We start from the raw sequence: 13,654 nt of genomic DNA, 5'->3' as shown, positions 1-13,654 counted from the left end.
GTTGATATAGTTAGTATGTAGAAAAAACAGGTAATTTCCCTGGCATTAGCAACATTAGATCTTTAAGTTAAGTACTTTCTTTGTCATAACCCACTGCACCTTTGTTCTACAGGAATGTAACTTTATTTAGTACTTTTAGGGTGATGCTGATTAAAGAAAAAACACTTCAAGGGAAAATAAGTTTTCTGGTTGATAGACATTTATCTAGGAAGAGAGCCATAAAAATGTTAACAGGCCTCTTGGCCAGAAGATAATGTAAATCACCTGAGACCTTTTGTATACGGGAAGGTATGCAAAAAGAAAGCCTAGCCTCAGTAAGGGTCAGGACTGCCACCCCTGCATAACTCTGCATATTCCATTATTTCTTTATGTACAACTTGGGGTATACAAGCTGCTTTTGAAAATAAAGTTGTGAGTCTTGCACCGATGCTTGGCTGCCCCATGTCGTTCTTTTCTTATTCTCCCTTTTCAGGCTGAATTCCCATCTGAAGCATAGAGGCTCGCCATGTCTACTTATTTGCCTGGGCTTCTAAGACCCATGTGAGAGGGAGCCCAAGGTGGGGCATCCTCTGCTATTCAAGCGGGCCCCTGTGGCCTATGTAGACGGTGCAAGCCCCTTATCTCGGGGCTTTATTGGCTTTCTATGTAAAGAAAGGAATTTCAGCCTCTTTTCTCCTTTATTTTCTCCTCTACACTATTCTTTCCTAATCTCTCTTTATATCTCTAAATAAATAAGTCTCTCTTCGCTGACGCCGTCTCCCCTTCAAATTCCCTGGATCCACGGGGGCTGGACGCCAGCAGAAAAGAAACATTTGAATATGATAGTGTTTTACATGTTGCGAATAGACACAAGAACAATGAGAAGTCTGGATTGAACCCAGGTCTCCCACATTGTAGGCAGACGTTTTACAGTCTGAACCACCAGGGAAGTCCAATATCCATGTTACTTTGAAGATATTCAAAGTATTTTATCTTTACTTTGGTGCAGAATAGTGTAGCTTTATCTTGCTACAGAAACTGTTCAATAATTGGAATTGTGTTTAAAAATTCACAATTTTGTTTCATTTTTAAGACTTCCAAAACTTCTTGGTTATTACTGTGCATCAAGCCTCAGCATCATTTTTATCTAAAACCACAGCAAGCCATTTGCCTTCATCCAGGTTATAACTCATTTCCCAGTGGAATATTTGTGGAGTTAGAAATATAGTAGGTGATACCTGCTTCCTATTATGTTGTTCTTTAGTCAATAAGTCTTGTCCAAATCTTTTGGGACCCCATGGACTTGTCCAAATCTTTTGGGACCCCATGGACTATAGCCCATCAGATTCCTCTGTCAGTGGAATTATCCAGGCAAAAATACTGCAGTGGATTGCCATTTCTTACTCCAGAGGATTTTCCCAATCCAGGAATTGAACCAGTGTCTCCTACGTTGCAGACAGATTATTTACCATTGTGCCACCTAGGAAGCCCAGTAGGCTTAAATATTCTTCCTCAAATCTATCCTGCAACACAGGCAATCTAAAAAGGATCAGTAGTCATTGTACAGTGAGAACTACTACAAATCTCCAACAAAAAGTCAAACAGTAAAATACAGAAATAAATAAAGAATATGAACAAGAAATTGACAGAAGTGAAATGGCCAATGACCTGTAAAAAACGGCAAAGGCCACTCATGTTTTCAGAAGTGCAAATTAAATCAATTAGTTATTTTCCTACAAGTGATTTGTGGAACAAATATTATGGTAGAACTACTTCTCTGGAAATGGATCCTTTTTTTCCTTTTTCTTTTTTTGCTATTTTTTATTGGAATATATTTGCTTTTGTTAGTTTGTTAGTATCTGCTCTACCATGTCATGAATGAATTATCGGTATACATATATCCCCTCACTTGTGAGCCTTCCTCCCATCCCCTCACTCCACCAGTCTAGATCCCACCCCTCTAAGATCACCAAGGTTAGCTCCCTGTGTTTAGAGCAGTTTCCTGCCCCTATCTAGTTTACACATGGTAGTGTATATATGGGCTTCCCAGCTGACACAGTGGTAAAGAATCTGCCTGCCAGTGCAGGAGATGCAGATTCGATCTCTGGGTTGGGAAGACCCCTGGAGTAGCAAATGACAATCCATTGCAGTATTCCTGCCTGGAAAATCCCATGGACAGAGGAGCCTGGTGGGCTACAGTCCAGGGAGTCACAAAGACAGGCATGTTGAGCGACTGAGCACACATGCGCAGTGTAAACATGTCAGTGCTACTCTCTGAACTTACCCACTTTCTTCTTCCCCATCTGTATGTCTGTTCTCTATGTCTGCACCTCTATTCCTTCTCTGCAGGTAGGTTCATCAGGACCATTGTTCTAGATTCCATAAATAAGCAGTAATATATGATGATTTTACAACTCTATATCTAGTTGTCTTGTCAGGCAGAAAGACTTGGGTATGGTCATCATTATATTCTGAGTACTTCCACTAGCACCTAAATGGCTGTCAGTGTACAAACCTATAGCATATGTATGAGTGATATGGTCACTAGAGTAAACAGGTAGATTATAGGAAATATTGTTGAGTGCTCTCCATGTCACATTACTAGATAAAGGACAAGTTCTAGGAATTACACAGCCTAAGCATGACACTCTCCTTTGGAAATAAAATTAAATATATGCAAATTTATATAACCACAGAGGAAATGATCTTACAGAATATACCTAATTTCCAATGATGGGAATTTAAATTTTTATTCTCTAAATTTCATTATTTGACATTCACAATTGATTATGTGACTTTAAAAATAATTGGTGAAATCAACATACTGATTCATGATATTAAGTCCTAAGATTTTAATATCATGCTATCAATGTATTTGTTTAATTCAAGAATTAAAATGACTGGAAATTTGGGATAATATTAATATCAAATTAGGGCCTTTTTTAAGACACCTATTTTATGTTTTAAGTATTATAAATAAATATATTACCACATTGTATTTACAATGTCAATAGTTGTAAAATCTTAACTCACAAAAATTTCGCTACTGTGGTTTAAGCATCAATATTTAATGAATTTTTCAATAGCTTAGGGACTTCTGCTGGCATACATCTATACTTAGGTTTGTACATCTATGCTTAGATTTGTAGTGTTTTTGAGACATAACTACAAGTACTATGACAGCTCTCCCACTGGGTAATTTCCTCTCTTTTGAACTTTAGTTAAGTCTGGTTGCTGTCTCACAAATGTTTCAGCTTAACTTCCATGGCTCAATTATGAAATACAATATATTCTGTCTCCATTTTTCTTTCTGTCTCTATCTTTATGTCCGTGTCTGTTTATCTTTATCTCTCTCTTTCTTACCTTTCTATCTGCCTACACCTCATACCCAAAATTTCCATGATAAATGACCATTTGGTGGAGAGAGACATAGATATGCCTAAGAAGTCCCAGTAGTTCGAGGCTTCCACCAGTTTGACTTTTCCCAAATCAATCACCTGGTATGTCCTTCAGATGAATACAACCTGTCATCACAAGACTGTAACCATCTGAGACACCATGTAAAATAATCACCTAGCCAAGCCCAGCCAACACCCACAACTATGAGAGAGAAAATGATTGTTGTTGTTCTAAGCCAGTATATTTAAGGGCAAATTATACACACTAACAGATAACAGAACAATAATTACACTTTTGTCACAATATTACAATTAAAATATAACTGTCAATGTTACATTTTAAAAATAACTGTAACCCAGAACGGAGAGCCACCATACCATAATGATTTAGAGGTTGCACTTGGAACACAGATAGCCAAAATTTAAGTCCCTGCAAAACTATTACAGAGTTATGTAGGGTTGGGCAAGTTAATCAATGACATTATTTCAGCTGTTCAGTGAAATACAGATTAGGCAGTGGTGTTAGCTGAGCCTCCCAGTTGGCGCAGTGGTAAAGAATTCTCCTGCCAGTGCAGGAGATGCAGGTTCTATCCCTGAGTCAGGAAGATCCCCTGTAGGAGGAAATAGCAACCCATTCTATTTCCTTGCCTGGAAAATTCCATGGACAGAAGAGCCTGGTGGGCTACAGTCCATGAGGTCCCAGAGTTGGACACAACAGTGCTATGCGCACAATTGGTATTAACTAACTCATGAGGTTGATGAAAGGTTGAATGTGCTAACATTGTTAAGCAGTAAAAATAATTGCTGTATAGAGTGAAATGCAATTTGTGTTAATAATTGTCATTTAAATGCATAGAAAATTTCCACAATAATTTTAGTCTTCACATATACTTGATATATTTTTAAATATAACATGTTTCAAATGTAAATGAAAATAACAACATTTCCTATTGAAGATGTAGGAATTAAATTTATGGTACAGGATTGGATTAAGATGGTGGAGTAATAGGATAGTGAATCACCTCCCCCCATAAACATATCAACAATTTGTCTTCATGTGGAACAGTTCACACAGGAAACTAATTGGAAACTGGAAAAACTCTTTAACAACTAATGATATAATAAAGATTACTATATAACTGGGTAAGATGGATAAAAACATAGGTTTGGGACTTCTGCCCCTGGAATGGATCTGAAAGGAAGAGAACATTTAGAGAGACAGACCCTCACCCTGGGGATTAAGTAAGTGAAGCCATAGACAGCACATCCCAGTCCTGAGGTCTTACGCAGAGGAGACAAGCCCTTTTGGCTGCTGAGACAGATAGAAGAGCTAGAGAAGCTTAGAATCTGTTCTTAAAGAGTGCACATGTGCTGGCTTGCCAACAAACAGGGTAGGGAAGCTTTGTGCTGATAGTTGCTGCCTCACTGCACTCACAATCCAAACTGGTATACATCAATTATAAAGATATATGCACCTAACATCAGAGATCAAAACACACGAAGCAAAAGATATTGAAGGAGAAGAGACTTCCCATATGCCTAGTGGTTAGCAGTTTGACTGCCAGTGCAGAGGACACTGGTTCACACCCTGGTCAGGGAAGATCCTACATGCCACGGAGCAACTAAGCCCGTGCTCCACAACTACTGACCCTGCACTCTAGAGTCCACAAGGTGCACTCCTGAAGCCCAAGCATCCCAGAGGTCATGCTCCGCAATAAGAGAGGTTACCATATGAGAAGCCTGCACACCACAAGCAGAGAGCAGCCTCTGCTCACCGCAACTAGAGAAAGACCCAGCGCAGCCAAAAGCAAATAAATAAATAAATTTGGGGCTTCTCTAGTGGCTCAGATGGTAAAGAATCTACCTGCAGTGCAGGAGACTCAGGTTTTATCCCTCGGTCCAGAAGAACCCCTGGAGAAAGGAATGGCTACCCACTCCCATATTCTTGCCTGGAGAATTCCATGGTCAGAGGAGCCTGGTGGTCTACAGTCCATGGAGTTGGACATGACTGATTAACTGACACTGAAGCCCAAGCATGCTAGAGTCCATGCTTTGCAACAAGAAAAGCCACCAAAACAGAAACCTGCATACCACAACTCGAGAGTATCCCCTGCTCAGCACAACTAGAGAATCCAGCATAGCCAAAAATAAAGAAATTAATAAATCTACAAAAAGAGAACTTAAACGAGAAACAAAAAACCCAACATTAATATTTGGATGCTATATTGCCTTATGTTCAGTAATATATATAAAACTAGGCAGAAGATGAACTAGGAAATGGAAAACCTCAATAATGCTATAAACTAACTAGGTTAAGGAGATATCTGCAGAATACCCCATTCAAAATGGGTAACATATGCAATCTACTCAAGGGCACATAACATTTTCTAAGATAGGTTGTCACTGGGGAATGAAAAAGTCTCAGCAAATTTAAAACAACTCAAATTATATGATGTATAATCTCTGACCAAAACAGAATGACAATAAAAATCAATACCAAGAAGGAAATTTCAGAAATGTACAAACACACAGCTATTTTGCAATACATTACAAAAATAAATGATTCACATATGAAAACATAATTAAAATTAAAAAATAATTTAAGGACAATTGGTGTCTCAGATGGTAAAGACTCTGTCTGCAATTACAGGAGACCCTCATGATCCCTTGGTCAGGAAGATCCCCTGAAGAAGGGAGTTGCAACCCACTCCATTATTCCTGTCTAGAGAATCCCATGGACAGAGGAGCCTGGAGAGCTACAGTCCATGGGGTTGCAAAGAGTCAACATGACTGAGTGACTAACACACACACACACACACACACACACACAAATGTAAAACATAACAAAACTTATCAGAATGTATTAAGGCAGACATTTACAACTCTGATTTCTTAGAAATGTCACCGATAACTTCCTTTCTTTTTTTAAATATAAATTTATTTGTTTTAATTGGAGGTTAATTACTTTACAATAGTATATTGGTTTTAGAATGGACTGGTTAGATCGCCTTGCAGTCCAAGGGACTCTCAAGAGTCTTCTCCAACACCACAGTTCAAAAGCATCAATTCTTCGGTGCTCAGCTTTCTTCACAGTCCAAATCTCACATCCATACATGACCACTAGAAAAAAATAGCCTTGACTATGAAAACAGACCTTTGTTGGCAAAGCAAGGTCTCTGCTTTTTAATATGCTGTCTAGATTGATCATAACTTTCCTTCCAAGGAGTAACTGTCTTTTAATTTCATGGCTGCAATCACCATCTGCAGTGATTTGGAACCCAGAAAAATAAAGTCAGCCACTGTTTCCCCATCTATTTGCCATGAAGTGATGGAACTGGATGCCATGATCTTAGTTTTCTGAATGGTGAGCTTTAGGCCAACTTTTTCACTCTCCTCTTTCACTTTCATCAAGAGTCTCTTTAGTTCTTATTCACTTTCTGCTATAAGGGTGGTGTCATCTGCATATCTGAGGTTATTGATATTTCTCCTGGCTATCTTGATTCCAGCTTGTGCTTCCTCCAGCTTAGCATTTCTCATGATGTATTCTATATCAAAGGTAAATAAGCAGAGTGACAATATACAGCCTTGGTGTACTCCCTTTCCTATTTGGAACCAGTCTGTTGTTCCATGTCCAGTTCTAATTTTGCTTCTTGATCTGCATACAGATTTCTCAAGAGGCAGGTCAGATGGTCTGATATTCCCTTCTCTTTCAGAATTTTTCACAATTTATTGTGATCCACAATATCCAAGGATTTGGCATAGTCAACAACATAGAAATAGATGTTTCTTGGGAACTCTCTTGCTTTTTCCATGATCCAGCGGATGTTGGCAATTTGATCTCTGGTTCCTCTGCCTTTTCTAAAACTAGCTTGAACATCTGGAAGTTCATGGTTCATGTATTTAGTCTACTTATATAAAATTAAGTCTACTTATATTAAATTTAGTCTACTTATATTAAGTAGAGAGAAGCAACCCCACACCCGAGTAGCAGTGGCTGCATGGGTGCAGGAGGACTGATAGGAGCTACTCTACCTTCAAGATCAGGAGGGGCAGCCATGAGGAGATACCCCTCATCCAAGGTAAGGAGCAGCGGCTGTGCTTTGCTGGAGCCACCGTAAAGAAATACCCCATGTCGAAGGTAAGAAAAACCCAAGTAAGATGGTAGGTGTTGCGAGAGGCATCAGAGGGCAGACACACTGAAACCATAATAACAGAAAACTAGTCAATCTAATCACACAGACCACAGCCTTGTCTAACTCTATGAAACTAAGCCATGTCCTGTGGGGCCACCCAAGATGGGTGGGTCATGGTGGAGAGGTCTGACAGAATGTGGTCCACTGGAGAAGGGAATGGCAAACCACTTCAGTATTCTTGCCTTGAGAACCCCATGAACAGTATGAAAAGGCAAAATGATAGGATACTGAAAGAGGAACTCCCCGGGTCAGTAGCTGCCCAATAAGCTACAGGAGATCAGTGGAGAAATAACTCCAGAAAGATTGAAGGGATGGAGCCAAAGCAAAAACAATACCCAGCTGTGAATGTGACTGGTGATAGAAGCAAGGTCTGATGCTGAAAGAGCAATATTGCATAGGAACCTGGAATGTCAGGTCCATGAATCAAGGCAAATTGGAAGTGGTCAAATAGGAGGTGGCAAGGGTGAACGTCGACATTCTAGGAATCAGCAAACGAAAATAAACTGGAATGGGTGAATTTAACTCAGGTGACCATTATATCTACTACTGTGGACAGGAATCCGTCAGAAGAAATGGAGTAGCCATCATGGTCAACAAGAGTCCGAAATGCAGTACTTGGATGCAATCTCAAAAACGATGGAATAATCTCTGGTCATTTCCAAGGCAAACCATTCAGTATCGCAGTAACCCACGTCTATGCCCCAACCAGTAATGCTGAAGAAGCTGAAGTTGAACAGTTCTATGAAGACCTACAAGACCTTTTAGAACTGAGACCCCAAAAAGGTGTCCTTTTCATTATAGGGACTGGAATGAAAAGTAGAAAGTCAAGAAACACCTGTGTAACAGACAAATTTGGCCTTGGAATATGGAATGAAGCAGGGCAAAGGCTAATAGAGTTTTGCCAAGAGAACACACTGGTCATAGCAAACATCCACTTCCAACAACACAAGAGAAGACTCTACACATGGACATCACCAGATAGTCAACACCAAAATCAGATTGATTATATTCTTTGCAGCCAAAGATAGAGAAGCTCTATATAGTCAGCAAAAAGAACAGGAGCGGACTGTGGCTCAGATCATGAACTCCTTATTGCCAAATTCAGACTAAATTGAATAAAGTAGGGAAAACCACTAGACCATTCAGGTATGACCTAAGTCAAATCCCTTATGATTATACAGTGGAAGTAAGAAATAGATTTAAGGGACTAGATCTGATAGACAGAGTGCCTGATGAAATATGGACAAAGGTTTGTGACATTGTAGAGGAGACAGGAATCAAGACCATTCCCATGGAAAAGAAATGCAAAAAAGCAAAATGACTTTCTGGGGAGGTCTTACAAATAGCTGTGAAAAGAAGAGAAGTGAAAAGCAAAGGAGAAAAAGAAAGATATAAACATCTGAATGTAGAGTTCCAAAGAATAACAAGGAGAGATAAGAAAGCCTTCCTCAGTGATCAATGCAAAGAAATAGAGGAAAACAATAAAGTGGGAAAGACTAGAGATCTCTTCAAGAAAATTAGAGATACCAAGGGAAGATTTCATGCAAAGATGGGCTCATTAAAGGACAGAAATGGTATGGACCTCACAGAAGCAGAAGATATTAAGAAGAGATGGTAAGAATACACAGAAGAACTGTACAAAAAAGATCTTCATGACCCAGATAATCATGATGGTGTGATTACTCACATTCACCTAGAGCCAGACACCCTGGAATGTGAAGTAAAGTGGGCCTTAGAAAACATCACTATGAACAAAACTAGTGGAAGTGATGGAATTCCAGCTGAGCTGTTACAAATCCTGAAAGATGATGCTATGAAAGTGCTGCACTCAACATGCCAGCTAATTTGAAAAACTCAGCAGTGGCCACAGGACTGGAAAAGGTCAGTTTTCATTCCAATCTCAAAGAAAGGCAGTGCCAAAGAATATTCAAACTACCACACAATTGCACTCATCTCACAGGCTAGTAAAGTAATGCTTAAAATTCTCCAAGCCAGGTTTCAACAGTATGTGAACCATGAAATTCCAGATGTTCAAGCTTGTTTTAGAAAAGTCAGAGGAACCAGCGATCAAATTGCCAACATCTGCTGGATCATTAAAAAAGCAAGAGAGTTCCAGAAAAACATCTATTTCTGCTTTATTGACTATGCCAAAGCCTTTGACTGTGTGGACCACAATAAACTGTGGAAAATTTTGAAAGAGATGAGAATACCAGGCCACCTCACCTGCCTCTTCAGAAATCTGTATGCAGGTCAGGAAGCAACAGTTAGAACTGGACACGAAACAACAGACTGGTTCCAAATAAGAAAAGGAGTACATCAAGGCTGTATATTGTCACCTTGCTTATTTAACTTATATGCAGAGTTCATCATGAGAAACACTGGGCTGGAAGAAGCCCAGGCTCGAATCAAGATTGCCAGGAGAAATATCAATAACCTCAGATATGCAGATGACACCAGAAAGTGAAGAGGAACTAAAAGCCTCTTGATGAAAGTAAAAGAGGAGAGTGAAAAAGTTGGCTTAAAATTCAACATTCAGAAAACGAAGATCATGTCATCTGGTCCCATCACTTCATGGCAAATAGATGGGGAAACAGTAGAAACAGTGGCAGACTTTATGTTTTTGAGCTCCAAAATCACCACAGATGGTACTGCAGCCTTGAAATTAAAAGATAATTACTCCTTGGAAGAAAAGTTATGACCAAGCTAGATAGAATATTGGAAAGCAGAGACATTACTTTGCCTACAAAGGTCCGTCTAGTCAAGGCTATGGGTTTTTCCAGTGGTCATGTATGGATGTGAGAGTTGGACTTTGAAGAAAGCTGAGCACTGAAGAATTGATGCTTTTGAACTGTGTTGTTGGAGAAGACTTTTGAGAGTCCCTTGGACTGCAAGGAGATCCAACCAGTCCATTCTAAAGATCAGTCCTGAGTGTTTTTTGGAAGGACTTATGTGAAAGCTGAAACTCCAATAGTTTGGCCACCTCCTGCAAAGAGTTGACTCATTGGAAAAGACTCTGATGCTGGGAGGGTTGGGGGCAGGAGGAGAAGGGGATGACAGAGGATGAGATGGCTGGATGGCATCACCGACTCAATGCACATGAGTTTGGGTGAACTCCAGGAGTTGGTGATGAACAGGGAGGCCTGGCGTGCTGCAATTCATGGTGTCGCAAAGAGTCAGACACGACTGAGTGACTGAACTGACCGAACTAAACTTATCTTAATTATTAACAGATGTCATCATTTTGTGAATTGATTTCAGATTCTTTTGTAATTTCTTTTCTTTCTCTCTTACTGTTTTACTTTGTAAGTTGATGTTTTGGGAGTAGTGTGCTTTTATTGTTTTATCACTTGTTTAGTTATGTTTCTGCTTTATTATTATCAAGAAGCTTTCATAATATGTCTTGCAGTAAAACTTTCTAATTTAAACTAAAGTCTTAACATCTAGTCCATGAAAAAATTCTACATATTAATTGGCACCCTCCACATTTTGTTATTAATGTCTCGCTTAGAATATTTTTTTTACTTTTTATTCATTAATAAAATATTGTAGATACAGATTTTTTTAATATATTTCTGTTTTTGATCTATATGGTAGAATTTATCATTGCAGTATTCAAGCACTCTTTGTTGCATTATATGTGTATCTTTACCAGTAAGTTTTATGTTGTCATATGTTTTCATGGTACTAATTAATGTCTTTTTGTTTCAGCTTGAAGACCTTCATTTAGCATTTCTTCTAAGGCAGGTCTAATGGCAATGAATTCCTTCAGTTTTTGTTTGTCAGGGGATGTCTTTATATCTCATTTCTGAAGGGCGACTTGGTGAACAAGGGATTCTTGGTTGACGGTATGCTCTTTGAGTGCTTTGAGTACAACATACACTTTCTTCTGGCCTAAAAGGTCCTACAGAGATATCTACTGATGATTTCATCAGTATTCCCTTGTATATGATGAGGGTTTATTTTTTTTTTCCCCTTGATGCTTCCTAAATTCTATATTTCTCAATTCTGAGTGCCTGGTTATAACGCTTTTAAATGAAGAGTTCTTTGGATTAAATCTGTTTGGGGATATTTGGACTTCATGTAATTAGATGTCCACAGTTTTCCACAGATTTGGGAAATTTCACCCATTAACTACTTGAATTAATTTTCTGCCTACTTTCTCCCTCGTCTCCTTCTGGGATTCCTATAGTGTGAATACTCTTTCCTTGATAGTGTCCCACAGTTCACACAGGTTTACTTCTTTTTCATTATACTTACTATTTTTCCCCATGTCTGGATAATATCAAGAGATCTTCCCCAAATTTGAATATTCTTCCTTCTATTAACTCTTGGTGACTCTACTGTTGAAGCTCCTCATTAGATTTTAATCCATTGTAATAATTTAAAGGTTAAAGTTAGAGATAGCAATTATATTATTTAATTCATTGTATTCTTCAGCTCTATAATTTCTGTTTAGTTGGTTTTATAAGTCTTTTCTCATTTTTAAACTTTTTATTTGCTCACGCATTGTTTTTCCTGATTTCATTGAATTGTCTACATCCTATAAAATGTCACATATCTTCCTTAAAACAATTGCTTTGAATTATTTTCTGGTAACTTGTAGATCTCCATTTCTTTGAGGTCTATTACTAGCAAATTGTTTGTCCTTTTGGTTATGTTAATTTTCCTTGTTTTTCCACTTTTCTCATTGTTTTTGATGATGTCTCTGTATTAGAGGTAACTGTCACCTTCTCCAGCCTTTCTGAACTCACTTTGTTGGGGAAAGATTTTCACCTCAAATTGTCTGTGAGGGTGCTAGGTGAGTGGGATGTAATATCTTTGTTCTCAAGAGTGCATGACTGCATAATTTCTCTGCATCTCCATCAGCATAGATCAACATCTGTGCAGACTGCATGGATCTTCTGTGACCAAAACTAGAGAGTTCTCATGGGTAGTGGTAGTGTTGGCTAGGGCCATTGAGGTACTCCGCAATAAAGGCTTCTGAGGTCCTACTGTTCTCCTCTTTGGCTCATGGAAGTAACTATAACTCAGGAGATACAAATTGGCACTCAGAAAGGCAGTACATCCAAAGACCTTAGGTCAGGCTGAAGTGGAACAATTGTATCACTTTGGCCCTGAGGTGCAACTGTATTGGCTGGGGCAGCAGTATCAGTCTCGAAGGTACAAGCATATGTAATTCTCCCATGGGACTGGGGTCTATGTTTGTTGTTTGCTTCAGCAACATGGGGAGCAGGGAGAATGCAGCAGTGGTGCAAGCCCTGATATATATATGACAGAGTTCCACAGTAGCTTAGGCCCAGGAGTGCAGTGTCATATAGCAGCACAGCCTTGGAATGATGAGTCAAAATTTCAACTCTGGCCTCAGGAGAAGTCACAGAGTAGTAGCATCATGGTCCCAGTGATGGCCTGTTAAAGCCACACGTCAGGACCCATGAGGTGGACTGTAGAGCAGCAGTGGTGTGTTCCCAGTTGTGGTGGGTCAAAGCACTGACTTAGCACACACTGTGAGGGGAAGTGTAGGAGCACTTTGGCCCAAACAATGCTAAAGTGAAGCTGAGATTTAGGACCCAGGAATAAGCTGCAGAACAGCAGCAGCTCAGCCTAAGTAATAACCAGTCAAAGCTACAACTAGGAATACAGAATCAGGTTCAAGCAATAGCAGCATGGCTTTTGTTATGGCAAGACCAAGCACTAAGGTAGAAGCTGGGGGCAGAGCACACAGCAGCAGCTCTCATCCCATACATGTCAGGGCACTGTGGTCCCAATCAAGGAAGGTAGGGTGGGTATGAAGGTATCAGGTCCCCAAGGTCAGCTATTCCCCACAGCAACTTGTCAAAATTGGAAGACACAGTAGCAAGGACTCTGGACAGCTCTGTCAGCTAGAATCAGTGTCGGTAAAGACTGTAATTTCTCAGTAGCAAAGACTTCAAATGTCTATGATGGTGAGACTTGCCAGACTTCTATTCTCCTTTTCTCCATGGGATGAAATCCCTTTGAGAGAATCTTTGCTGGTGTCAAGCTCTGAACTGGGAGATATAGTCATCTAGTTAAAAAGCTTTCCCATGCTTTGCTACATGGCCATGC

This window comes from Ovis aries, chromosome 6 (genome assembly GCF_016772045.2).
Source record: "Ovis aries strain OAR_USU_Benz2616 breed Rambouillet chromosome 6, ARS-UI_Ramb_v3.0, whole genome shotgun sequence".
Classification (NCBI taxonomy): Eukaryota; Metazoa; Chordata; class Mammalia; order Artiodactyla; family Bovidae; genus Ovis; species Ovis aries.
This window is presented reverse-complemented; position numbering follows the sequence as displayed.